Here is a 25,578-nt window from a genome sequence, read left to right as displayed (position 1 = left end):
TTAGCACGATATTGATTTATTGAATTTGTTATTATTTTCAGGAGGAATTTGACACTTATGATCCCAAGGCACTTTGGTTTTTGAAGTTGCAGTTCTTGAAGAAGAGGTCGAAAATCATAGAAATTGTTGCAGCACGTGATATTGTATTAGCTTTGGCCCAATCTGGTGTTTGTGCAGCATTTAGCAGGGGTGAGAAGATAGACATGTTTAAGAAGACCATTTTCTTTCGAAGTGTTAATTATGTGGCTGATATTCTCTTCGGTTCTGTAAGGTGGTTTCTTGCTACTGTCTGAATTTTTGTTCTGCATTGACAGAGGCCAATAAGAAAATATGCTACCTGAATATAAGCCTAGAAGAAGTGCTACGCAACCTCTTTTATAATAAGAACAATGATTCTCTAATCACAGTGTCAGTATATGCCTCGGGTAATTTCAGTTCACTGAAATGCAGAACAACACCCATTGAGTATGTTTTTCTTTGAATTATTCTGATCCAAGTTTGTGAATCATGAACTTCAAGTTTGGTTTGGAATATATGCAATTGTATTTAAGCTTTGTGCAACTTGAATGATAGATGTTTTGGTAATGACACGAATCATGAAAATTTGCAGGTATATCCGGAGGGGTCAACCAGATGCAGGCTTTGCCTTATTCGAGTCCGAGCCATTGAAATGGCCTGGTTTTGTAGAGTTTGATGATGTGAACGGAAAATTTCTTACCTACTCTGCCCAGGATGGGTAAGCTTGGCATTTATGTGAACAACTTTTTGATGCATAGTGTTTTCGTAAAACTTTACTAGATCTCTTAATTGTGTTGTGGTGTTTCTGATGGTTTTAGCATCTATAAGGTGTTCGGCTTAAAGAACTACACATTATTGTATTCAATATCAGATGAACATGTTCAAGAGATAAAGATCAAGTAGAGATGATATGATCTACTTTATCTAAGAGATTGTAAAACAGAGCTCAAGTTCCTTTGAAATGGATATTTCAACAATTGTCAATCCTAGCAATGATTAGACTTTGTGAATGGACCATTGTTCTTACATTGATTTCCATTAAATCTTCTGATCCATTTTTCTCTTTTCCTTTTTTTTTTTTTTCGTTGCCGACTGGAGGACAACCCAGGGATAATGTTACTAATATTCGACAGGGCCAGTGGGCATGTTCCGTTAAATTTTTTTATCTATAGAGGATGGCACTGTTTTAAAAGCATTTAATCACCTATTGCATCGCAATAAGAAGGTTGACTTTATTGAGCAGTTCAATGAGAAACTTCTAGTAAAACAAGAAAATGAGAACCTACAAATACTGGATGTGAGTTGTGTTTTCTCATTAACCCCATTTTTTTCTTTTAAAATCTTAGTTTAATGATTTCCAATTACTGGTTTTTTTTGAAATGTTGACCTATATTTCTGCATAAAGTTCTATCTGTAAATGCTGCCAATCATTGTGGCAGGTTCGCAATACGCAATTGACTGAAGTAAGCAGGGCAGAGTTCTTGACTCCTTCAACGTTTATTTTTCTTTATGAGAATCAGTTATTCCTGACATTCCGCAATCGTACAGTGGCTGTATGGAATTTCAGAGGGGAGCTGGTTACCTCATTTGAGGACCACTTGCTATGGCATCCTGATTGCAATACAAATAACATTTATATTACTAGTGACCAAGATTTGATTATTTCTTACTGCAAGGAACTTCCTCTTTCTGCTGGAGCAGAAGAAAATGGTAAGATATCCCAGGCCTCAACTTTGTTGTTCAGCTACAAGTTGTAAATTTTCTATTGCTGAAAAGATTTACTTTCTTATAACAGTTCTTATTTTTCTTTATATATAATGACTGAGATGTACCTGGGAGTTTGCAGTTGGTTCTATAAATATAAGCAACATATTAACTGGAAAGTGCTTGGTGAAGATTCGTGCGAATGATCCAAATGTTCAGATTAGTCCTAGAAATCGCCCAAATGCCTCTACAATCAGAAGTACTGTAGAAAAAGCACTTGAAGACATCACTGCCTTATTCTACGATGAAGAGCGGAATGAAATATATACTGGCAATTGGCATGGCTTGGCTCATGTCTGGTCTAACTGATTAATGTCTATATGTTGTGCATATCCAGTCAATCATTCACTGGATTTTATGTCGAAATCTCAAGCACTTGGCCTGAGAGCAATGTTGCTAATTGATCGAGTGTTTGGATTATGCTTCTTGATAGCAAGAAATATGGAAGTTTAAGATGCTTGATACACAGTGATAGAGAAAGGAGCTCGTGGCAACATAATTCAAATTATGAAAGTTTTGATTCTTCACATGTACAACTGACAAGGGTGTTTGATAGGTCACTTGTCTGATAATATGACTCAATGGGCAGGTGCTCAAATTGCAGGAAATTGAGATTGATACAATAGATAGTTTAGTCTCCTGTAAATCTGTATTCTGAATTGTAATTGACCCTTACCATGCAAGGGTCTCTAATTTAATATTTTCTTTATTTTTTTGTAGAAGACTTGTTTTCACATGTGTTTTTAAAGCTCTGCAGAACGTTGGAATCAAGCTCTAAGGATCGTAAATTTTATAAAAGTCAAAGCTAATCTCTGCAATGCTTAAGAGACATGCAATGGAAATACTTCCCTTTATCTTACAAGCGTATAAAATGAATATATTATCACCAAATTTTTAAAGATTTAATTATTTGGGATCACCATATGCTTAACGTTGTAATGATTGGGATGAGTCAGCTACTTTACATATTTTTTTTTGGTCTTGTATTTTGCATATATTGCCTTGAAAAGAAAATACCTTCTGATGAATGTATTAGGCGGCATAGCTTCTACACTTCGCTAGATATGTTGCTAATTTTTTTTATTTGTTTGGATATGTTGCTAATTTGTTATGTGTTTTAGGCCTCATCTACCGAGGCCACAATTTTGCCCGGACGGCGAAATTCTTGCTGGAATCCAGTGAATCTTTTTTGTTCAAGAAATCTAATCCTGGGAATGTTTGAAATGGATTCAGCACCCTCAGGAACCCCTGGGGCACCCAAAATCCTGAAGCTTGACCGCTGTAACCAGGATTTAAAAAAAATTCTGCAGGATTTTGAAAATCCTGCTGGAATTTCCATTGTTTTCCCGAGAAAATTGTGAACTCTTTAGACAACGAATTTTTTTTTGTTTTATTGGCGTTGAACATTGTGATGTTTTCCTAGACCATCAAAAGAAAATGATTTTGGTATGCAATCGTTTGGGCAATTCCCTCGAGTTCAATTCTGTAACAACTTTAATAAAATATCCAATGCACATTCGAGTGGCAAACAAGTTGGGCAAATTGCATTTTTCTGTTTTGGTATTCATAGAGATAGTATTGTTCTGAGTTGTGCCTCCAAATATGGTATTACTTGCACATATTGGATCCTGAGTTTGAACATGTCCCTAGAGGATTTTGTTGTTGCAGGGAAACTTTCAGCGTTGACTATTTCTGCCTCTGTATATGGCTTTATTTTTCAAGAATATATATGTATATATATATATATATATATATATATATATATATATATATATATATATATATATAAAGTTAGCTAGTTATCTATTTTCTATTCATATTCACATAAAACTGTACATACTGTCCAGTACAGAGTCTGACATCCAATTTTTCCAAAAATATAGACATATCTTTTGTTTCTAGTTCAGTGAGCAAACCTATTGCTCAATTTTTACACTCGGTTGTTACTGCATGGATTTCACGCAGGCTTAAAAGTTTCAGACTGCTGCTGCAGAAGTGCCAGAGGACAAAGACCAGGCCAGGGAGGCAAGAAGCAACTCCAATCGATGCGGATTCATATCACAAGGACAGATCCCCAGCTCATTGATTTTTAGGGGCCCTAGTTTTCCTGTTTTTGAAGACTGCTTTGATCATAACATCTATGGGGCCTCTGTCACAGTTTATCTAGAGCTAATAGGATTTTAGATGTAATAAGAAAGGGCTCAGGGAAGCTATTGTGACAAACTGTGATCCTAAATCTGATCAAGGAAACATTGAGGAGACTTGGTTATGGCTTTTTGGTAAGGATTGAGCAGGCATATGGTGAATAGGTTATTAGCAGTACTTCACGCGTTTTCCGAAGGGGAATGGTTATGATACTGTTAATTGAAGCCACAACTCAACGAAAATCGTTATTAAAACTCAGCCTCAAATTGTGTTAATAAATTTTAATAATCGGCATAAGATTTATTTATGAACAAGTCACCCTTACTTGATTAGGGCTACGTTGCATGAAGTGATATTTCAGATGGATCAAGTCAAAAAGCTTTAGCTGAAAAGCTAACATAAAAGATAAAATCAGTTTTAAGTACGTAAGATTTTAGCACTGTCAGGTTTTGTACATCTTCGCACCTATACCAACAGCAAGTCACGTAAAACTGAATGTTACATAATTTCAGTTTCAGGAATGTTTCAGCAATGAAATTCTGTCCAGATAAACTAGATTTTACTAGTTCTGTGTAGCTCATGACCTAGTTGAGAGATACTACAGGTTGTTCAGGCACTAACTAAATTTATCTGGAACATGCTTCGGTTCATTTGGTGCAAATATAAATTAAAAGAAACTTAAAACTGGTCTATTTCATTCTCGAGAGCATGCATTCTACTAAAGGCTAAAGGCAAATAATATTTTTTTATTAAATATTATCGTAGTTCGCAGTATCTTAATGGATGTTTTAGCTTCTTAAAGAAAGTTTTCCTCAAGAGTTTATAAAAGTCATATATCCGGGACAATTTGACGAAGCCATTCATCTCATTGTCTTGGTGATAGAAAAAGGTTGTGCAAAGCAGTATTTAGATATTCCAGGGTTTAATCCTCACTGAATTATCAACAGATTGATGGGGAAATGAAGAGAATTTAACTGATCTTTATTTGTCCACTTGTGCATAGTAACCCTACGCTACCCAATTTACTTGTGTTTCATTCCTCTATTCAAAATCCAGGGCGTAGACATCCCAATTGACAACGACCGATGCCGCTTTAAACTTTCTTTCATCTCACAGAGTTTGCAACTTTTTCCAATGCCACCAAAACAATTGCTATAACTGTATCCACACCGCACCAAAGCGGCAACTGGTAAGGCCGACACCTACAGCTATAGTGGGATGGTTGAGTTGCAGTTTCAATCCCCACACTTTGGAAGGCGCCCAAAAACGAGAGAATAGTATGGACAAGGATTTCCAGGAAGTCCAAAATTTTATGATTAGCGTTCTTCTTTAAGTTATTGTTATCCGAGTGGTTAAAGAGACAGACTTGAAGAAAGTCTATGTTATTCAAATGAAAATCTCAGGCTCCCCTCTTTGAGTTACACTGATAAATATACTTGCATTTCACTTTTCTCTGTATAAGAAGCGAAATACTTTTCTGGAATGAAAAGGAAAATGGCGACAAAGAACATGCGATGGTGTAACAAAGGGGCACACACATACATCTTTATACATGACAGGGGTGTTTCAATGTGGACATCTTACACAATTCCATTATTAATTCTAGTAAGGATGATTGGGCACTTCACGAAATGGAAGCATTGACTTTATCGGTTCCCGGACTGTTCTAATCCCATTTACTTGATATAAATAAGGATCTGGATGATGTTGACCAAGCAGAAACCTTACCTCAATTTTCATAGTGCCTCGATGGTCCCCACGTCATAGGAACGACCATCGACCTAAATTCAAAGGGCGCTAGCTCCTTGCCAACATGGCATGTTAAGTCTACTAACATTCGGATAGGAAACCTGCCAGATGGGAACGCTAAAACAGTTGGCTGGGGAGCCAAAAACTGCCCAGGGGAAACTTTCACTTCCCGTCCTGCTGCAAGAACCGAGCCCGCCCTTGAGGTTTCCACGTGGCAAAGTTTCTGTGGTCATACGGGGAGATGTCCTTGTCTCTGCCCGCTCCAAAATGCCCGACACAACTTCTGGCAGGAGGAGAATTTCGGTTGTTGCAGAAAGAAATACACAGAGATTCCGTGACAGAAATTCAAGATTGTTGTTCATTTCAAAACCCTCTTAGCAGCCATGGCGGAAGAGCGCTTCATATCGACATGTGATTTATCTTCATTTTCAGCATCTTTTTCTTCTATTTCTTCACTCGATTCAAGGGCCTCCTCGGCTTCCTCGGACGACATGACTGACAACGGCAATTCTGCATGGAATTTCTTGCCTCCACAAATAACCCATGTCAATGGCGGCCCTCTTTTCCACATGAATTCTCTCGGAGAAAGCCTCCCTTCTCGAAAGTAGGTCTAATGGCAACCATTTTTTCATTAATAAAACTGTTCTGTCTCAATTTCGAACGGGGCTGCTGTAATATTTTCTTCATTTTGACTGCTTGTTTGCATAATTTGCAGGAGGGGTTTGTCCAATTATTTCTTGGCCGAATCCATGGAAATGCCCCGCAAGGCTTCTTCCTTTGGCCGTAAGATTAACAATAAAAGCATAGGTTTAATCCCCAACAGAAATGATATGAAGCTTACTGGACACTAATCTACAGATCCAGTGCCCAACAACGAGAGCTGAACTTTGTACATAATACTCAAAATGAACCTCTTTTTTTTTTAGTTATTTATTGTGAACTTCTCGAGCCCTGCTATAGCTCTGGGCAGATGCAGACCATTCTGTCATCGATGCTCTTGGGCAAATCCATGGAAATTCCCTGCAAGGCTTCTTCCTTTGGCCGTAAGATTAACAATAAAAGCAGAGGTAAACCTCCCTCGCAGGCTACTTACTGCTAGCTCCGGTCCCCCCTTTTTTTTTCATTCTAAAAACAATTTGTTATATGAATATATTTTAGGATTATAAGTCCTTATGAGGGTTACAAGCTCCTTATATTGGAATTTGGGTTTAGTGGGCTTTGGGTCCAGATTTTGAACCAAAGCTCTGATACCATGTGTAGGGGCCTGATTCCTATTATTAGAGTCTCAATCTATTATACACTAACATATCTATTTTCCTACTATTTTAAAAGTAAAAAAAAATAACTTGCTGACCTTCTTACATAGATTTAAACATTTAATATCTTATCACTTTATCATAAGCAACATAAATTAAGGTGAGCATTCCATTGATATCAACTTAACAAGAGTGGTCCATGGAAAATACCTGTTCCGGCGGTTGATGATGATACCTTTGTCTTATAGCTCCCGCTGAACGCTCCTTCTCACCGACCCAACCGGATTTACCTCCCAGCCAACTAGGAAATAAATTCCTAGCCCAGGAATCCTCCAAAGGTTCCCTAGCCCTTTGTGCCCAAGTCCAACCAGATATAGTGTGTCCTCAAGAAGAATGTGCAAAACTAGATAATGATACTTTCCTCCTCTCAAACCCAAGAAACCTCCACAGGTTTCCAAGGTCTCCCAAAATCATGATAAGGCCAAACAATCACAACCAACCCCCACAATCCTAAGCAAGACTCCCACCCCCTTTTCTTCCTTACCCCTTCCCTTTTTATACCCTCCTTCCCTTCTCCATCTCAACCACCTCTCATTAATGTCATTAACTTCTCATCCATCCTTACAATTGACTTCTCTTCTCCCAAGTAAGCTAGGGGTACATTTGGAAATGTGACATGAATATAAAATTGAGAATTTAATGGGAAAGGATCATGTCTTCTCCCAAGTAAATATGAAAAGTACATTTGGGAATGTGAGGTGAATATATATATATATATATATATATATATATATATATATATTGATAATTAAATGGAGAGGACTATGTCTTCTCCCAAGTAAATGTGAGGGTACATTGGGGAATGTGAGATGTAATTACATGGAGAGGACCATGTCTTCTCCTTAGTAAATGTGAGGGTACATTGGGGAATGTGAAATGAACATATATATTGATAATAAGATGGAGAGGACTATGTCTTCTCCCAAGTAAATGTGAGGGTACATTGGGGAATGTGAGATGTAATTACATGGAGAGGACCATGTCTTATCCTTGGTAAATGTGAGGGTACATTGGGGAATGTGAAATGAATATATATATTGATAATAAGATGGAGAGGACTATGTCTTCTCCCAAGTAAATGTGAGGGTACATTGGGTAATGTGAAATGAATACATATATTTTGAAATAATGGAAGGAGACCATATCCTACCTAATATTCAATTTGAGAAGGTAAGTGGGGAATTTGAATAATGGAAATCATGAATTTTATATTAGACCAATATTTCCCAATATTTTTAGATAATGTAAACATTAACAAAATTTGTAGGATAAGATTTAAGTGGGGCATTACAGAGCATCTGTAACCTAGTTCTCCTTTCCCATAATGTGTCTAATCTCGAAGTCAAAATAACTAAGGGTAGCCAACCATCTAAATTGCCCGGAATTTAGATTTAGCTGGTCGAAAAAGTATCTCAACCCATTGTGATCACTTATAAATACAAATCTCCTGCCAAGAAGATAATACCTCCACATATTCAAGGTGTGAATAATAGCCGCCAACTCAAGATAATGAGTCACGTAGTTCTGCTTGTGCTCATTCAAATTCCTGGATTCATAGCACACCACCTATCCCTCCTACATAAGGAGTCCACAAAGTACTCTTTTGCATGCATCTATACACACTGCAAACTCTTTATATGGATCTGCAATCTTAAGGACTAGAGAATTGGTCAACAACTGCTTCAGCTGCTCAAAACTAGTTACACATTGTTCTGTCCATTCAAACTTCTTACCTTTCCACTGCAAGGATGTCATCGGATATGCAATACATGAGAAGTTCCTGATGAACCTCCTGTAGTAACTTGCCAAACCCATGAATGATCTCACCTAATCCACATTCCTAGGAGCTGCCCACTCCATGATGGCCCTTATCTTTTATGGATCTACTGCTATGCCTTCCTTGGAAACAACATGTCCCAACTAATGCACCTCTCTATGAAAGAAGCTGCACTTGCTAAGATTGGAATACAACTGATGCTCTCTTAGAAATCTCAACACTGCTGCTAAATGCTCGACATTCTCTTCTTCATTCGTGGAGTATATCAAGATGTCATCAATGAATATAATAAAAAAAATTGTACAGATAAGGATGCAACACACTATGCATCAAACACATATATGTAGTTGGGGCATTAGTCAAACTGAATGGAACTATAATGAACTCATAATTCCCATACCTAGTCATGAAGGAAGTCTTGTATATATCCTCTTCATTGATGCGTACCTGATGGTATCCTGATCTTAAGTCAATATTAGAGAACACTAATTCTCCCTTCAATTGATCAAACATGTCAATCCTTAGAAATGGGTACTTGTTCTTGATTGTCACCTTGTTCAACTTCCTGTAATCAATGCACAATATGATAGTACCATCTTTCTTCTTTACGAACGACACTAGCACACCCCATGGTGATACACATGGCGTAATGTATCCCTTGTCAAGTATCTCCTTTAACTACAATTTCAACTCTACTAGCTCTCAGGTACTCATCTTGTAAGGTGCCTTTGATGTTGGTGCTGCCCCTGACACCAACTCAATAGTGAAATATACTTCCCTATGAGGAGGTAACCCTGGAATCTCTACTGGAAACACATCTTGATACTACTACAATATAGGGTACCTCTTGAATATTTATGCATCCTCAACATCCTTATCGTTGTCACTAGATATATGCACTACAAACATCACACAACCTTTTATGCAACTAAGCTTAGCCTGAATAGTGGTAACCATCCTCATTGATGTAGGCTTATTCTTTCCCTGCAAAATTCTCTTTTCCCCATTATCATCCAGGCACTCAATGGCCTTGTCGAAGCAATCCACTTTGGTTTTGTGAAGCTATAACCAATGCATACCCAAAAGCATTCTATACGATCCCAATGGCAATACATTCAAATGTGCTGTTGTAGGCATACCATTTAACTCAAATGCACAAGCTCTTACCCAATGGTGAACTCTCTTCTTTGCAATTGTAGTAAACTGTACCAACCAAGATTATGCAATGCACTTATTTTCTCAAACCACACTTATCCACTATGTCAAGCTTAATACAACTATAATTAGATCCAAGATCAATCAAAATAGAAACAACTTGATCACAAAGCTTACCATCCATCTTAATGATATATGCATGATGATCCACCTGCCTATTGTCCACGACTGCATATATTGGAGGAATCCTATGAAATCAATGCATATAGTGCAAACAATAAAATAAGGTTACAAATCAACAACTACACTATAACCAATACATCTAGTGCAATCAATCAAATAGGATTAGGAATCAAAATCTACATTCAAATAAATGCATCTATTTCAGTGAATAATGTCGTATCTCCCCCTCCCTATGTACCCCATCTCTCTCTCTCTCTCTTCATCTACCTCCCTCTCTCTGTCTCTGTCTCTGTCTCTCTTCCTCTGCCTCCGTCTCTCTGTCTCTCTTCTTCTGCCTCCGTCTCTCTGTCTCTCTCTTCTTCCCTCTCTCTCTCCTTGCCATCTATATCAATATCTCCCACTATCTCTCCTTCTTTGTCTCTCTATGTCACCCCCCAAAACACATACAGTCTCACTCTCCATAACAATCTATCTCTCCCTCCCTCCCTCTCTATGTGTCTCTCTTCTTCCCTCTCTCCCCCTCTACCTATATCTCTATATCCCTATGTCTCTCCTTCTTTGTCTCTCTATATCACCCCCCAAACATACACACTCCCTCTCCATATATATATATATATATATATATATATATCTCTAATCTAGAATTATGAAGAACGAAATGAAATACATATATAAACAGGAACACTAAGATATAGTGGAAACAAATCTTCAATTCATTAATAACAAAGCACTGAAAACCATTTACATGTAGAATGGAAATAAACTAGCTAAGGTGATGGTAGCTTATCTCTAAGAAGAGATGTGGTGGCTACATGACTCCTAAACTATGTTATAATGTGGCTCCAATGCCTATTTATTATTGAGAAACAATGGAAAACCCTAAACATAAAAAAACCTAACCCTAGGAGATGAAGCACCAAACGTCTATGGGCCCTGTTGGGGTAAATTGGTACATCAACTTCCCAAGGTTGTAACTTTGGCATACGATCTTTGTTTGACAAGTATGATACCTTGTTAGAAATATCTATTTGAGGAATACAACTTTGGACAAAAAATGCCTATTATAAATTGCGAGTTTTCCTATTTTCCAAAAAAATGTCATGTAGGGCCTCAAAATGTCTACATAAGTTCAAGAACTAAAAACTACCAAAAATAGTAAATTGTACTACAATTAAGGAAACTGAAAGAAATAAGGGTGGGGGTGCAAGTGGAATAAGTGGGTGGCCACCAATATCCACCTAGACGAGTCATCCCCCCGTAGGAAGCAATGGTGCCCATTGCATTGAGTGCCTCCATGAGATGGGGAAACATCCGTTGAACTTGGTCCTTTGTGAGTCACTTGCCTTGGTGCAAGAGTTGGCCAACTTTGAAAACCTAATACATTTGGATGTTCTAACGGCAGGTGTTCTTGATCTGTGTGTCCATGATTTGATCAGTTGTGGCCTATTCCATGCAGTTTGGATTTAGCTTTGTTCGTGTGAGTTACTATGCAATGTCTGATGTGTCCAGTAATGGTGGGAAGTATGGTTGAAGGTGGTCCACATTGAACACTGGGTGCAAGCCAAGGAATGGGGGAATGCTGATCTCAAAATCATTGTCTCCCACAACCTTGCGATGGTGTAAGACCCATATCAAAGTGGTTTGAGATTTTGATGGGATCCACTAGGGCATTTTTTCTGCAAATGAAACAAAACATTGTCACCCTCTTGAGCCTTATTAGGCACCCGATGTTGATCATGTTGTTTCTTGTACTTGGCATTGGACTTATCCAAGCTGCCATGCACCTGCTGGAAGATGTTTTCAATAAAGCGAGTTTCTTAATAAGCCTTAAACTGCACAAATGTGGATTTTGTTTGTGTAGTCGCATGAGGCATGACAACATCAATCAGACACAATGGTTGAAAACTCATACCCACTTGAAAAGGACAGTGGTAAGTCAAGTTCTTGAGAGATTTTTTATAACTGTGCTGCACATAAGGAATAATCTCATCCCAGGTTCATGGGTGCTTGGAGTTTTACATGCGTAGTATGTACACTATCATCCTGTTGACGACCTATGTCTAGCCATTAGTCTCAAGATAGAAGGTACTTGACTTGGTGAGCTTAATGTCTTATAATTTCCAGAGGCTATACCAAAAAGTGATCAAGAACCTGATATCTTGATCTAATATAATGGTTTGTGGGATTCCAAAATGTACCCATACCTGGTCAAAGAAGAGTTTGGAAGTGTCCTATGCTATTATACTCTTCTTGCAAGCCGCCAATATAGCTATCTTAAAAAATATATCCATGGCCAAAAATACATAGTCATTACCATGCTTGGTAGAAGGGAGGCCTGGAAAATAGTCCATGGAGATGGATTCATAGTAGGTAGAGGAGTGTACAGGCCTTACTTCTTGATGGCTGGCTTGGCGATGGCACATGCAGTGCAAGATCTGATATATTTTCCAACATCCTGTCAAAGTTTTGGCTAACAAAAATATTGTTGTAGTATGACCATAATTTTCTCAACACCAAAGTGTCTTATGGCCCAACTTTAGTGTGCCTTCCAAATCATCTTGGCACGTTCACTTGAAGTTACAAAAAGCTGACCCAGGTAACTTATCATGCGTTATGGAGGTGGAAATCTAGAACTTTCTTGCCATCCACTAGCATCTAGTATGTGGTGGCGAACTCTGGATCATTTTTGTACAATTGCAACCATCTAGAGGTCTCATGGCCACAAGAGTTGAGAACAATAGTCAATAATGAAATTAGGGGCCGACTGAGGAAACCTACAACATGGTTGGTGTTTCCCTTCTTATTACGTCGTAAGGCGTTTCCCTCTGGAATCCATCCCCTTTTTTGCCTACCTATCATCCTTGGACACCGTTCGATTAGATGTTAGAAGATTACAAAAATCTGAACCGTCGATCAAAACAGTTACAAATAGTTTTGTAGGTGAAGCTCTGGTCCTTGTGATGCTCTGTTTCCCTCGCTGCGAAGGAAAGAATCGTTCAGGTAAGGGTGCGTGCGGTGAAGCTCTGGTCCTTATGATGCTCTGTTTCCCTCGCTGCGAAGGAAAGAATCGTTCAGGTAAGGGTGCGTGCGGTGAAGCTCTGGTCCTTGTGATGCTCTGTTTCCCTCGCTGCGAAGGAAAGAATCGTTCAGGTAAGGGTGCGTGCGGGGTTAACACCGTTTCTTGAATTCATGGACGATACTCTACAGTCGAAAATGGTCCATTTCAGGGTTAACGAGCAAGCCATCCATGATACTCTACAGTCGAAAATGGTCCATTTCAGGTTTAACGAGCAAGCCCAGGATGGCTACTCAAGATGTCGAGATGAAGGACTCAACAGTCGCGGTCTCCAATTCTTCTGCGCCATCGCCTCCTCCGGTTCTCACGCGTAAGTTCTATGAGATTTTGCCATTGCAGGTAGTGCCCGTTTTGCCCGTGTTTGTGTTGAAATTGAGGCATATTTGTGGATGTTGCAGATCTGAAGATTACTGGGCTTCTAGTGCCCCCGGCACACGAGAGTTAGCATTGCTAAACTACTCTCGAAAAGTTCCTAAATGTTACTCAAATTAAAGGAAAGGAAATTTCAGGGGAATGCCCTTTTCTCTTAGTTATTTTCTCATCTGTTGTAGGTGAAGTCCCAAGAATCCTCGTTGAATCCTCATGGAGTCTATTTGTCTACCTCGTTGGATGTTACCAGGAAGGTAGGCTTCATATGGGCCATTTTTCCACTGGAGCTCATCATCAGTGGGATTCGAACCCTTACCCATCTGGCCCCTTTTAGTATTTTTGCAGATATCGTTGACATTTCTGCAATGCTAACTGTTGTGGTGCAAGATGTGTTGTCCATATTGAGTACTGTGGGTCCAGATGTTCAGGCTCTCACTGGTTTCTCTGCTATTCCTTATGGAGTGGGTGTAGCAATCTATGCATTTGAAGGGGTAAGCATGATTTTGCCCCTGGAATTAGCTATGGAGAAAAAACATAGATTTGGTGGAGTTTTGGCCGTTGCATTTCTCTTCATTGCTCTCATTTATGGGGGTTTCAGAGCATTCGAGTATATTGCTTTTGGAAGTGCAACCAGAGATATGGTGACTCTGAACTTGGGGAAAAGCTGGATCACAGATTTTGTTCAGATTGCCCTATGTCTGAACCTTTTCTTCACATTTCCACTGATGATGAATCCTGTTTATGAAGTCCTAGAAGGGAGGTTTAGCAGAGGGGAGTTTTCCTTCATGATCAGATCTCTTGCGATTTTCTCGATAACAATAGTGTCAATTCTGGTCCCTTCATTTGCAGATTTTTTATCTCTGATTGGGAGCAGTGTTGGTTGTATTTTGGGTTTCTATTTCCTGCTCTGTTTCATTTGCATGCTTGTTGGCATGAATTATCTCTGATATGGATCCTTGCTGATGCCTTGCTCATCGTATTCGGCATTGTCTTTGGCATTGGTGGGTCAGTTTCGTCTATTACTCAAATCTGTAGCAAATAAACATTCTTGTAAGTGGCCAGGGCAGAGGTTCCAAGCCATGTCAAGAACATGAAAACCCAATAAGCATGGAGTTATATTTGGGCCTTGAGCTTCACAGGTTCCGGCCATTTTCGTAATTGAAAAAATACAGAAATTTTGCTCATATCTTGTAACTCAAAAGGGAGTTATCAAAGACTGTAGCGACATTGGTGGTGGGATATCTTTTCTTTCAAAAGAAGAACCATAAGCAATCTGAGATGGGGAGAGAATCTTGGTGAGAAAAGCTTGGAGGAGGCGCCTTCATGGCATTCTTCTCCCTCAATCATGTAAATATTCCTTCTGCAAGAGAGTTCAGTTCTATCTGTGGCTTAGTGGATTTTGTTTGTTGTTAGGTGCCTTATTGCCTACAACCTCGATTGACATTTTTTGGCAAATTGTCTCAATAATCATTTCCACTTGAGAACTGAACTAGTGACAGAATGCCTATTTTTAATGCTGTTATAGATGCATGATAATAGTTTTTGAGTTTTGATGTTTCTCATGAGCATTTGGATTTTTTAATTTTAAGTCTGGCAGGCATTTTATGGGAGACAATAAATTGAGAACTGTTTCATACCTTTGCTTGTGCATTACAATGCCTTGTGACTAATATTTTTTAAAAGGTTATCATATTTGTCAAACCATGTAATTCTCCATTCTGCACTTATGCTCATTTCTGTTATTGAGTCCTTCCCAAAGGAAATATAAATTTAAGCTGCTTTGTTTGATTTGGTGACTCATATCAGTTTTGTTGTAGATTGATCACCTTCCAATTGCATTTCCCTCTAGTCAACCATGGATAATAGGTATCATTCCCTGTTGCCTTTAGTTCTCGGGTCTGTCTGAGTCCACATGTGTTATATGATCATTACAATGGACAAAACCCCCAGTGGAATGCCAATGTTAGAAGAAATTTACCTTTGCTTCATACTGGAGTTCTGAATATTATGTGGTCCCTGCTTACAGTCGATGCTCTGTGGTGTTCAAACCACTTGACACCAAGAGGATATCCGAACATATTGTGAGCTTCAGCTTCTTCTGGTCTAAGAAAAAGTGAACACCACACATACAGGTGTGATTGGGGTTGCTCATCTTTGTAGGAAGAAGAAAGGAATGTCATTGATACATTTGTGATTATTTCTTTCAACAGGGCTCTCTTGAGTGTTATCGATCCCAGCTTTGGCATTTAAAAATGTGACTCAGCTCTTAAAAATGAGGTAACATTCTCTGCATTTTTAGAAAAGAAAGAAAAATTGAACACTTGCCTCTGCAATGGCAGAATATGGATATGTTGTCTGCATGATATCAAGGGAATAACTTATTCGGCTGATGTATTTCTTACCTGCCTATGCTATCTGTAATCATGCTGTTAAGATACTTAACAGTTTTCTTATGCACAACACTCATGTGTGCAATGTTCTAATAGTGATTTATGGTCAAGTTTCCTAGCAGATCTATTTGTATCCTGAATGGTGGCCACTGTTTTCTCATAGAAATTTATACTTGAAAAGTCTTGATCTTACATTCATAATAAGGCCTCATGCTAATTGGAAATTAGTCTTGAATCTCTACAAATTACACAATTTAATTTATGTCATAATGGAACCATTTTTACACCCAGTTTGATGATTGAATGCGGTTGTGGGAAGTCATGAAGTCGTTGTCGATGATGGTCAGTGTAATAATTATGTTGTATTTGGCAACATTGTTGAAGATCCAGTAGCTGCACTTAATGTACAAGGCTGGAACAACTCTTCATTTCGTTCTTGGGAGGTATCATCTTTTCTTCTTCCCATAAAGATATAAGCTATGGAGGATGAGTGGATGGACTCTAAAAGTTTCTAGGATGAAAAATGCATAACAACTTCTAAAATGAAACATGCATATTTAGAGGGACTAAAGTCTTTATTTATGTTTCATATAAGGTGTAGTTCTTTATGCACTAAAGATAAACTTATGTATAATTTGTTATATCAAACCTAAATCATTTATTTTTCAATACAAACATAAAAGCATAGATTGATGGCACTAAATATCTCTAAAAATTCTATAAAAATAATGCAATTTACTCATTTAAATGATTTCCTAACAGTCATTGATAGCTTAGCTTGCCTATTTTTTCAACTATGAAACTGTCTGACACTACTCAGAAAACGGGCCTCTCTCAGAATACTCATATGGAAGGAAATAACCAAACTTGTCACGCCATCAGGGACTTGATCATAGAAATATTCCTGAAATCCTTTAAAGTAAATATCTCTGCTATTCCAAAGATAGTGAATTGTGGAGTTAAACAAATAACCACAGAGGCGTTCTAACTCTAGAACTATCAAGTAGGCTTTGTGTCTTGCTACATGTATCCCAACCCTTTGGAGAACAGTTGATCCTTTCCTGTTATTCTTTTGGCTAGAGGTACAAGGCAACAATCATATATAATTATGAGAACAAACCCACAAAGCCTGGAAAGGGCCACAAGAAAAGCCTGGGCCTGGAATTGTGATCCGACATTTCTATCCATGGCGCTACCTTGCTTTATCAACAAAGATGTACTCTGTTTTACTGCAACCATTTCACAGATTAAGCAAGAGAACCAGATGGAAACCATTCTTAATATAAGTGTTTATTCTACTTGAGTTTATAAGTGTTTATTCTACTTGAGTTATTGCGTAGACTTTTTATGGATTTGAATTCGTATTTCCCTGTGTATTAGTATACTTTTCTGAGGAGCCTTGCACCATAGCTGCTGCTTTGTCCAAAAAACAACGCATTGCCAACCAAAAGTAGATATCAAGATACAATTGTGTATACACAAATGGGTTTGGGTTGATAGTTATTTAAGACTGAGAATCTATTAATACTGCTTTATCTTTGATATTTTTGGACTAATAGTCCTAACTCATAAAATGATTTAAAAATCTGGAACTTGCTGAAAATTATTTGTGTGATAGCGTAGTTTGGCCTGATTTAATGGATTCTATATAGTGGTTCTTGTAAAGCAACTTCGTATTGGAAGGCATGCTGATATTTCTCTTTCTTGTAATACAGATTACAATGCAAGCAATATGAGTGATGGGGCTGCCTGCAAGAAGCTTGTGCCTGTAAAATGGTATCCCACCGAAAAAGACAACAGTGGCTATACCCACTGCCACGGTGAGAATCCCAACATATTTTAGATTCACATTAATCAGGTGGCTTCAGAATGGCTTCAGAGTTGAGAGATACACCAACAGAGTCAGCAAAGCAAAACTAATCCCTGAAACAATAATTTATACAACATTGGTTGAGAGATACACCAACCGAGTCAGCAAAGCAAAACTAATCCCTAACAATAATTTATACAACATTGTAAATCATCATCATCAAAGAGGTTACATAATGAGGAAAAATAGATATAAGCTCATGTTCAGAAGAATGAGGAAAAATTCACCCACAATTAATAGACAATCGATATCAAAATATTGTATATTCAGTGGCCCTAAACAAAAGGAAACAGACTGCAATTTCGACAACCTTTATAGCTTCCTCTGGCTCTAGCGGAAACCTGGATGGCTTCCTCTATCTCTAGCGGAAACCGGGTGTGAGCTTGGGTATTTTGGTGTGCGAACTGGGCGAGCTATGGGGAACGGGGGTGATTAGGAAGAAAGGCCACAGACACGATTTTCATAATTCAGAATAGCTTCCTCTGGCCCCAGAATAGCTTACTCTGGCTCTCACGGCAACTCTGTTAGAGCTGGGTATTTCTGTGTGCGAAATAGGCGAGCTGTGGGAGAAAGGGGCAATAGGGGAGAAGGGCGAGGAGTGGAAGGACAGGGAGAAGATAATGGGGCAATTGGGGATAAGGGTGAGCTGTAGGAGGGAATTTTAAATTGAGTCTCAAGCCCCTCTCGATACAGGCTGTCGAGAGTACAGTGCAGAGACAGGCCAGGGTTTCTCGAGCACAGATTCCGCGGGAGGTTTTCGACTTGAGCATCACGTCTCTGTCTAATGGAGACGGAGGAGGGCCCCGCTATCCACGTTGACAGGGCCAATGAATATGCAACCGAGTTAAGCTCGGCGGATGTTCAAGTTCTTCCTCTCGCAAGCCGTTGTGTTCGCTTGAATCATGAAAGTTCAGGGCCAGCTTAAGGAGACCCCTCTCACTCTGGATCAATTTGCAGAGTTACTCGGGCTTTTCGTTGGAGTGCTAGTATTCATTAGCCTCCTCGGAGTGGATACATTGAAAGCAAGAAAAAAAAGGGTCCATTGGGTTCCTGGTCATGCGCTTGTCCTCACTGCTCTCACCATCCAGGTTATGAACTTGCTGAACGCAGAGAGCACTTTACTAAAAGAGATCTTGAACAATCCACAGCCATTGAACGGTGAGGTACTTAAAAATAACTTGTATATGATACATAGCAGCAGGGTAATGTTATGTGTGATAGTGGCCTACTTGTTGCCAGGAATGGCCCGTCCCGGCTATGAAGATTCATGGGGCAAATTAACTACTCTAGGTCTCACTATGTTCGTCCACATTTTCTCCGAGTTCTTCGCCGTACATCTTCGTTTGCGTGAATCTGGTTTATCTGTCATCACCTATTACTTCTACTTCTGGCCACACGCCAAGGAGGTTACAGAATATTCGTTTATAGTATCGAGTGTGATAGTATCAATATCCTTAGCATGGCTTCTTCTCCTCCTCAGCTCTGCAACAATAGCCAATAAAAGCATCCGGGATATCATCGCTCAAAAACTTCCCATTATTTTGGCAAATCAAGGTAACGCTACAGAGAACTCCTCGTAGGCAGTAGAAGATCTGGTACTCAAATCTTGGATTGTCTCCCGTGCATGTTATCCTGAAACCATAATTGCAAGATCAGTGTTAGATGCGTCAACCGCAGTAGCAGTCACAATTTGCATTTTAAGTTCAATCGCCGGATGGCTTGTTCAAGGCCCAATTATAGAGGTGTTTCCTGGTGTCAAATCTCGATTAAAATTCATCACAACAAACATGGAAGTCGTATTCATCCTGGTAGGGTGGGAAATCATCAGTTGGAGATGTCTTATCTCTGTAGCGTACTATGGAAGATGGCAAAGCTGGAATCCAAATGAAAGATGGTATACCTATTTCCAGGTAGAGGACTTTTGGACCAGGGACATCGTTGAGTTGCAGGAAGCAGCATCCAAGAAGCAGAAAAGTATTGTTGATGAAAAGGTAAATAAAATGATTGGCTCGGAAGGAATAGAAATACGTTTCTTATGGGCTTTTTTATGGGGTTTGTTGTGATGTGTGTATTGGCTGCAATTTTTTATGGTTTATACTAGTAAACTCTGTTGGTTTATCGCAGAGTTTGTGTTGGATAATAGGTGTATGCAGAAAATATCCTCAAAGTTTTTATCAAAGCCGGGTGAAACAGAGGATAGGGATTTTCAGAATACAGGCCAATTTTGGAGAACGTGGACCTTCTGTGGGGGGCTCCTTGGACCGTGTTTGTAACAAACTGAAATTCCATCAAGAAAGCAAAGGAACTTGTGAAAGACGGCAACATGGGTGGTAGAGAATGCGATACCCTAATCTGGTTTCTGAGAAACTATAGAAAATCGACAGGATGTGTGGGTATATGGAGTTTGGATCCTGCAAAATTACAAAATAAAGTGGGTTTGAAGTTCTTGTGGAAAAGAGATCCTGGCCCTGTATTAGATGTGGAAGAGCATTACATATACGCGAGCAAACTGTCATTGAAGCTAACAATGGTTTCATTGGTCAATATAATCGTTCGGTTGTCACCTGATTGTCGGAGAAATGCTTTAAAAGCATACTCTAAGGCATGTGAACCGATGGATTTGGTGGAGGACTCAGATCTTGCAACTGATAGCTTGCTGAGTAAAGCGGCATATAGTGTATTCAAAACATTACAGGAACAAACTGCAGAGAATGCTCTGGATACTACAAGTGTTGTATACATGGAAGATGCAGCGACTACAATCACATGGAAGATGCAGCTGCTACAATCGATAATCTTGCAGAAGAAAGTAAAAGGAAAGTTACGGTGATTGAACATGGAGGAGACTCTATGGATTGGAAGAAGGCAGGGGCAAGGAACGCCTTATACATATTATGCAAGAACATTGATTGCAGTTCAACAGGGAATTTTATGGAAGTGGTCGATGAATTACAGAGTGCTTTAGCAGACATTGTCGGTGGTTGCATAGAGAGTGTGGGGAACGCGTTAGTGGATAACTGCACTAAATGGGCACAAGATTTCCAGGAAGGTAAGTTGCTAAAAGCAGTTTACATAGCCAGGAAAAATACGACACTGTTGGAACGACTGAGATCGTGTTCGAACCTGCACATTAGCCCAACAACAACACAGTCGTCGATGGTAAGACTTGCAGTAATTGTGCACTGAATGTTTAATCAATACACTGTCCATCTTCCCCACATGCTCTCAAATAGCCTAACTCTACCTATGCGGTTATAGGATCCTAACACCTGCGGGTATTAGTCACGATAGCATCTAATAGCATCCACCCATTGTACTTTAATTCTTTGAATGCATTTTTTGTGGAAACGATTTCAATTATGTTTTAAATCTTTGATAACGTTTTTTGCGGGCAAGATTTCAATTATTGTGGTTATCGGTGGGAGAAACATATCACCAGTGATATTTGATCAAACCAAGAATGAAAATATGGCTAAGTTGTGAGCAGAGGCAGATGCGTGGACAACCAGGGTATAGTAAGACGAAATTAGTGAAGGTTGAAAAAAAATGTAATATGCGAAGTCAGGGAGGTAATATCACAAATTTATAATTGCAGACATGGTTGACAGAGCCAAGAGATTCGTTTTTGCTGGAGTATAAAAAGAATACAAATTCACTAGGATTGGATCCATGATTTCGCTGAGAATTTACCAACCAAGTCGCAACAAAAGGGAGCGCATTTTTAGGTGGTAAGGCACCCATCAAATCGTTTTATTGAAAGGCCACGAAATGCCATTGACAGAGGCACGATTTCGCTGGGGAAGCAGCGACAAAAACATAGTAAATTTTAGCACGAATTAGCCATGGAAATTGGTATGATTTTTCTTGGTAAAAGGTTCATTGAATCTACTGTTTGAGGGGCCATTAAATGGAAATTTTTTGTGCAATGATTTGTAGAGAACATTGGAAGAGACACAAGTAAAAACTAAGTTCGAAAATAGCCAAGAAAATGGCTAATCTAAGAGGATCAGAAATGTGGCAGAAATATGAAATTTTGTTCATGTCAATTTGGCGTATGGTTTATTTGGGTTTCAAGTCTACTAGGTGTATATTGTGCATTGGTGAAGCTCACTGCCAGGGAACCACCCCCAAGCAATTCCACTTTTGGTTTTTGTCATTCCACTTTTCGAATCTTAGCCAGCAGACCGAGAGAGCCAACAAGCAAATATCTAGGTGTTGAAAAATCCAAGCATGTCACCAAGAATCAAACATTAAGTGTGTGCCAAGAAAGAAGAAGTGCGCCCACGAAGAGAACTCATGAATATCAAATGCACAACACATCCAGTAAAGAAATGAACACATTTCCATATATGCATTTTAAGAAACATTTTAGTGTTGGAACTTGGCAGTTTCATGCTTCTTCGTGAGACCAATATAAATGTACTGTTTCAACGTCATTGGTGGCAGATTTATGCAACATATTTGATCATTTAAGTTTAACAGATTTGCCTTTTATTTTCCTACAAAGAATTTTCTTTTTATATGTGCTGGAGTTATTGGGATATTCTTTAGGAACTAGCAGGCATGCAAATTTATATTTTTAAATCCCTAATTCTCCTCATCATTTGCAAATTGTTCATCTGCATCTATGCTCAGAGAAGACAACTTAGCTTCAGAACGTTTGTAAGACAGAAAATGAAAATTTTAGCAAATATGGAGGTAATAATAAACGCCCTATGGTGTCAGAACAATGTTTTCTTGGGTTTCTTTTGAGCCATAGCATTAGAGAGCCGTATATTGGTGAGGGACCTTTAACCCAATGCATCAGTGGCTTCATACAGGTGTGATTGGGGGTGCTCATCTTTGTAGGCAGAAGAAAGGAATGTCATTGATACATTTGTGATTATTGCTTTCAACAGAGCTCTCTAGAGTGTTATCAATCCCAGGTCTGGCATTTACAAAATGTGACTCAGCTCTTAAAAATGAGGTAACATTCTCTGCATTTTTAGAAAAGAAAGAAAAATTGAACACTTGTTTCTGCAATCGTAGAGTATGGATATGTTGTTTGCATGATATCAAGGGAAATATCTTATTCAGCTGATGTATTCCTTACCTTCCCGTGCTATTTGTAATTGTGTTGTTAAGATACTTAATAGTTTTCTTATGCACAACACTCATGTGTGAAATTTTCTAATAGTGATTTCTGGTCAAGTTTCCCAGCAGATCTATTTGTACCCTGAATTGTAGTCACTATTTTATCATAGCAATTTATACTTGAAAAGTGCTAATCTTACATTCATAATAATGCCTCATGCTAATTGGAAATTAGTCTTGAATCCCTACAAATTACACAATTTAATTAATGTCATAATGGAACCATTTTTACAGCCAGTTTGATGATTTAATGCACCTGTTCAAGATATTCAACTTTGTTTCTTCAGATTGAATGTGGTTGTGGGAAGTCATGAAGTCGTTGTTGATGATGGTCAATGTAATAATTCTGTTGTATTTGGCAACAATGTTGAAGATCCAGTAGATGCTCTTAATGTAAAACGTTGGAACAACTCTTGATTTCGTTTTTGGGAGGTATCATCTTTTCTTCTCCCCATAAAGATATAAGCTATGGAGGATGAGTGGATGGCTATAACGACTTTGAATGTGTAGTAATCCTCTGGATGGTATTTATTGTGAGAATGTCATGCGCTTGAAAAGGTTTCCAAATCAAAAGAAAACGCAGCTTGGACGTACACATTCTTAAGGAGAAGGCCATAATGAAGGGTTCGTCTTCCTCATTATCTATACTAAAGATCCTCTGCATACATGCCAATGAAGAATTTGTTGCTATTTTGTTGAACACATATCTAGCCTGTCCTTTGGTAGAAATTCTACATGCACCATTGAAAGAAGCTTCTGGATGTAGGGAATTGGTGATGCAACATATATTCATTATGTGAGTAATAAGGAGCGGAACATAGATTTTCCCAAAGAAATTGAGGAAGATGAAGCCCTAGAAGAAATTCTTATCAAGGCATTCATGGATTGGAGAAGCAGGTCAAAGATGGAAGCTTCTAGCTACTTAGGGTGTTTAAACTCCCATGACTGATTTATTGGATTGGGGATGTTGTAACATTTTCTTGGCAAAATGATACAGTTAAAATTTTTGAGCTTTTCCAGAAATCCACCATCTTTGTAGGAAGAAGAAATGAATGTCATTGATACATTTGTGATTATTTCTTTCAACAGAGCTCTCTTGAGTGTTATCGATCCTAGGTTTGGCATTTAAAAATGTGATTCTGCTCTTAAAAATGAGGTAACATTCTCTGCATTTTTAGAAACGAAAGAAAAATTGAACACTTGCTTTTGCAATGGCAGAATATGGATACGTTGTCTGCATGATATCAAGGGAATAACTTATTCAACTGATGTATTCCTTACCTGCCTATGCTATATGTAATCGTGTTGTTAAGATACTTAACAGTTTTCTTATGCACAACACTCATGTGTGCAATGTTCTAATAGTGATTTATGGTCAAGTTTCCCAGCAGATCTATTTGTATCCTGAATGGTAGCCACTGTTTTCTCATAGAAATTTATACTTGAAAAGTGTTGATCATACATTCATAATAAGGCCTCATGCTAATTGGAAATTAGTCTTGAATCTCTACAAATTACACAATTTAATTTATGTCATAATGGAACCATTTTTACACCCAGTTTGATGATTGAATGCGGTTGTGGGAAGTCATGAAGTTGTTGTCGATGATGGTCAATGTAATAATTATGTTGTATTTGGCAACATTGTTGAAGATCCAGTAGCTGCACTTAATGTACAAGGCTGGAACAACTCTTCATTTCGTTCTTGGGAGGTATCATCTTTTCTTCTTCCCATAAAGATATAAGCTATGGAGGATGAGTGGATGGCTATAACAACTTTGAATGTGTAGTAATCCTCTAGATGGTATTTATTGTGAGAATGTCATGTGCTTGAAAAGGTTTCCAAATCAAAAGACAACACAGCTTGGACGTACACATTCTTAAGAAGAAGGCCATAATGAAGGGTTGGTCTTCCTCATTATCTGTACTAAAGATCCTTTGCATACATGCTAATGAAAAATTTGTTGCTATTTTTTTGAACACATATCTAGCCTGTCCTTTGGCAGCAATTCTACATGCACCATTGAAAGAAGCTTTTGGATGTAGGGAATTGGTGATGTAACATATATTCATTATGTGAGTAATAAGGAGCGGGACATAGAGTTTGCCCAAAGAAGTTGAGGAAGATGAAGCCCTAGAAGAAATGCTTATCAAGGCATTCATGGGTTGGAGAAGTAGGTCAAAGATGGAAGCTTTAGCTACTTAGGGTGTTTAAAGTCCCATGAATGATTTATTGGATTGGGGATGTTGTAACATTTTCTGGGCAAAATAATACAGTTAAACTTTTTGAGCTTTTCCAAAAATCCACCAGCTTTATTGGGTGTTCTTATTCTCATAACAATTGGTATATGACCCAAATATTTTTTCACTGTATTCTTTGCATCATAGTCGAGCTGTAGTCAAGATATTATAGGGTTGCATTACTCAATTATTATCAATGGCATACCTTAGTGTGAGTACTATGACATGGGCATTATCACCTTTTGCTGCATCTATCACACAATGTTTTTAATTGCACCAACAAAAGTCATTGAATTGTAGTCATAACAATGCCAGGGCTTTGTAATGAATGTGAGGCATATATGTTCATAGCAATGAGATGGAATAGTGAATGGATGGGCAAGCAATGTTCT

At 38.5% G+C, this 25,578-nt stretch overlaps 1 long non-coding RNA gene and 1 pseudogene across 1 annotated transcript; both read left to right on the top strand.

Moving 5' to 3' along the window:
- LOC149152605 (uncharacterized) overlaps positions 1–2,091 on the top strand; it is a 39,592-nt pseudogene extending 37,501 nt beyond the window's left edge.
- Positions 2,092–12,930: 10,839 nt separating this feature from the next.
- LOC149152604 (uncharacterized) lies at positions 12,931–15,164 on the top strand. Its single transcript, XR_016262610.1, has 2 exons — positions 12,931–13,493; positions 13,582–15,164. It is a non-coding gene; the product is annotated as an uncharacterized LOC149152604 (long non-coding RNA).
- Positions 15,165–25,578: the final 10,414 nt, after the last annotated feature.

The sequence above is a fragment of the Pinus tabuliformis genome, chromosome 9 (genome assembly GCF_031772625.1).
Source record: "Pinus tabuliformis cultivar Carrire ecotype Pingquan chromosome 9, CPIR1, whole genome shotgun sequence".
Taxonomy (NCBI): Eukaryota; Viridiplantae; Streptophyta; class Pinopsida; order Pinales; family Pinaceae; genus Pinus; species Pinus tabuliformis.
This window is presented reverse-complemented; position numbering and strand designations above follow the sequence as displayed.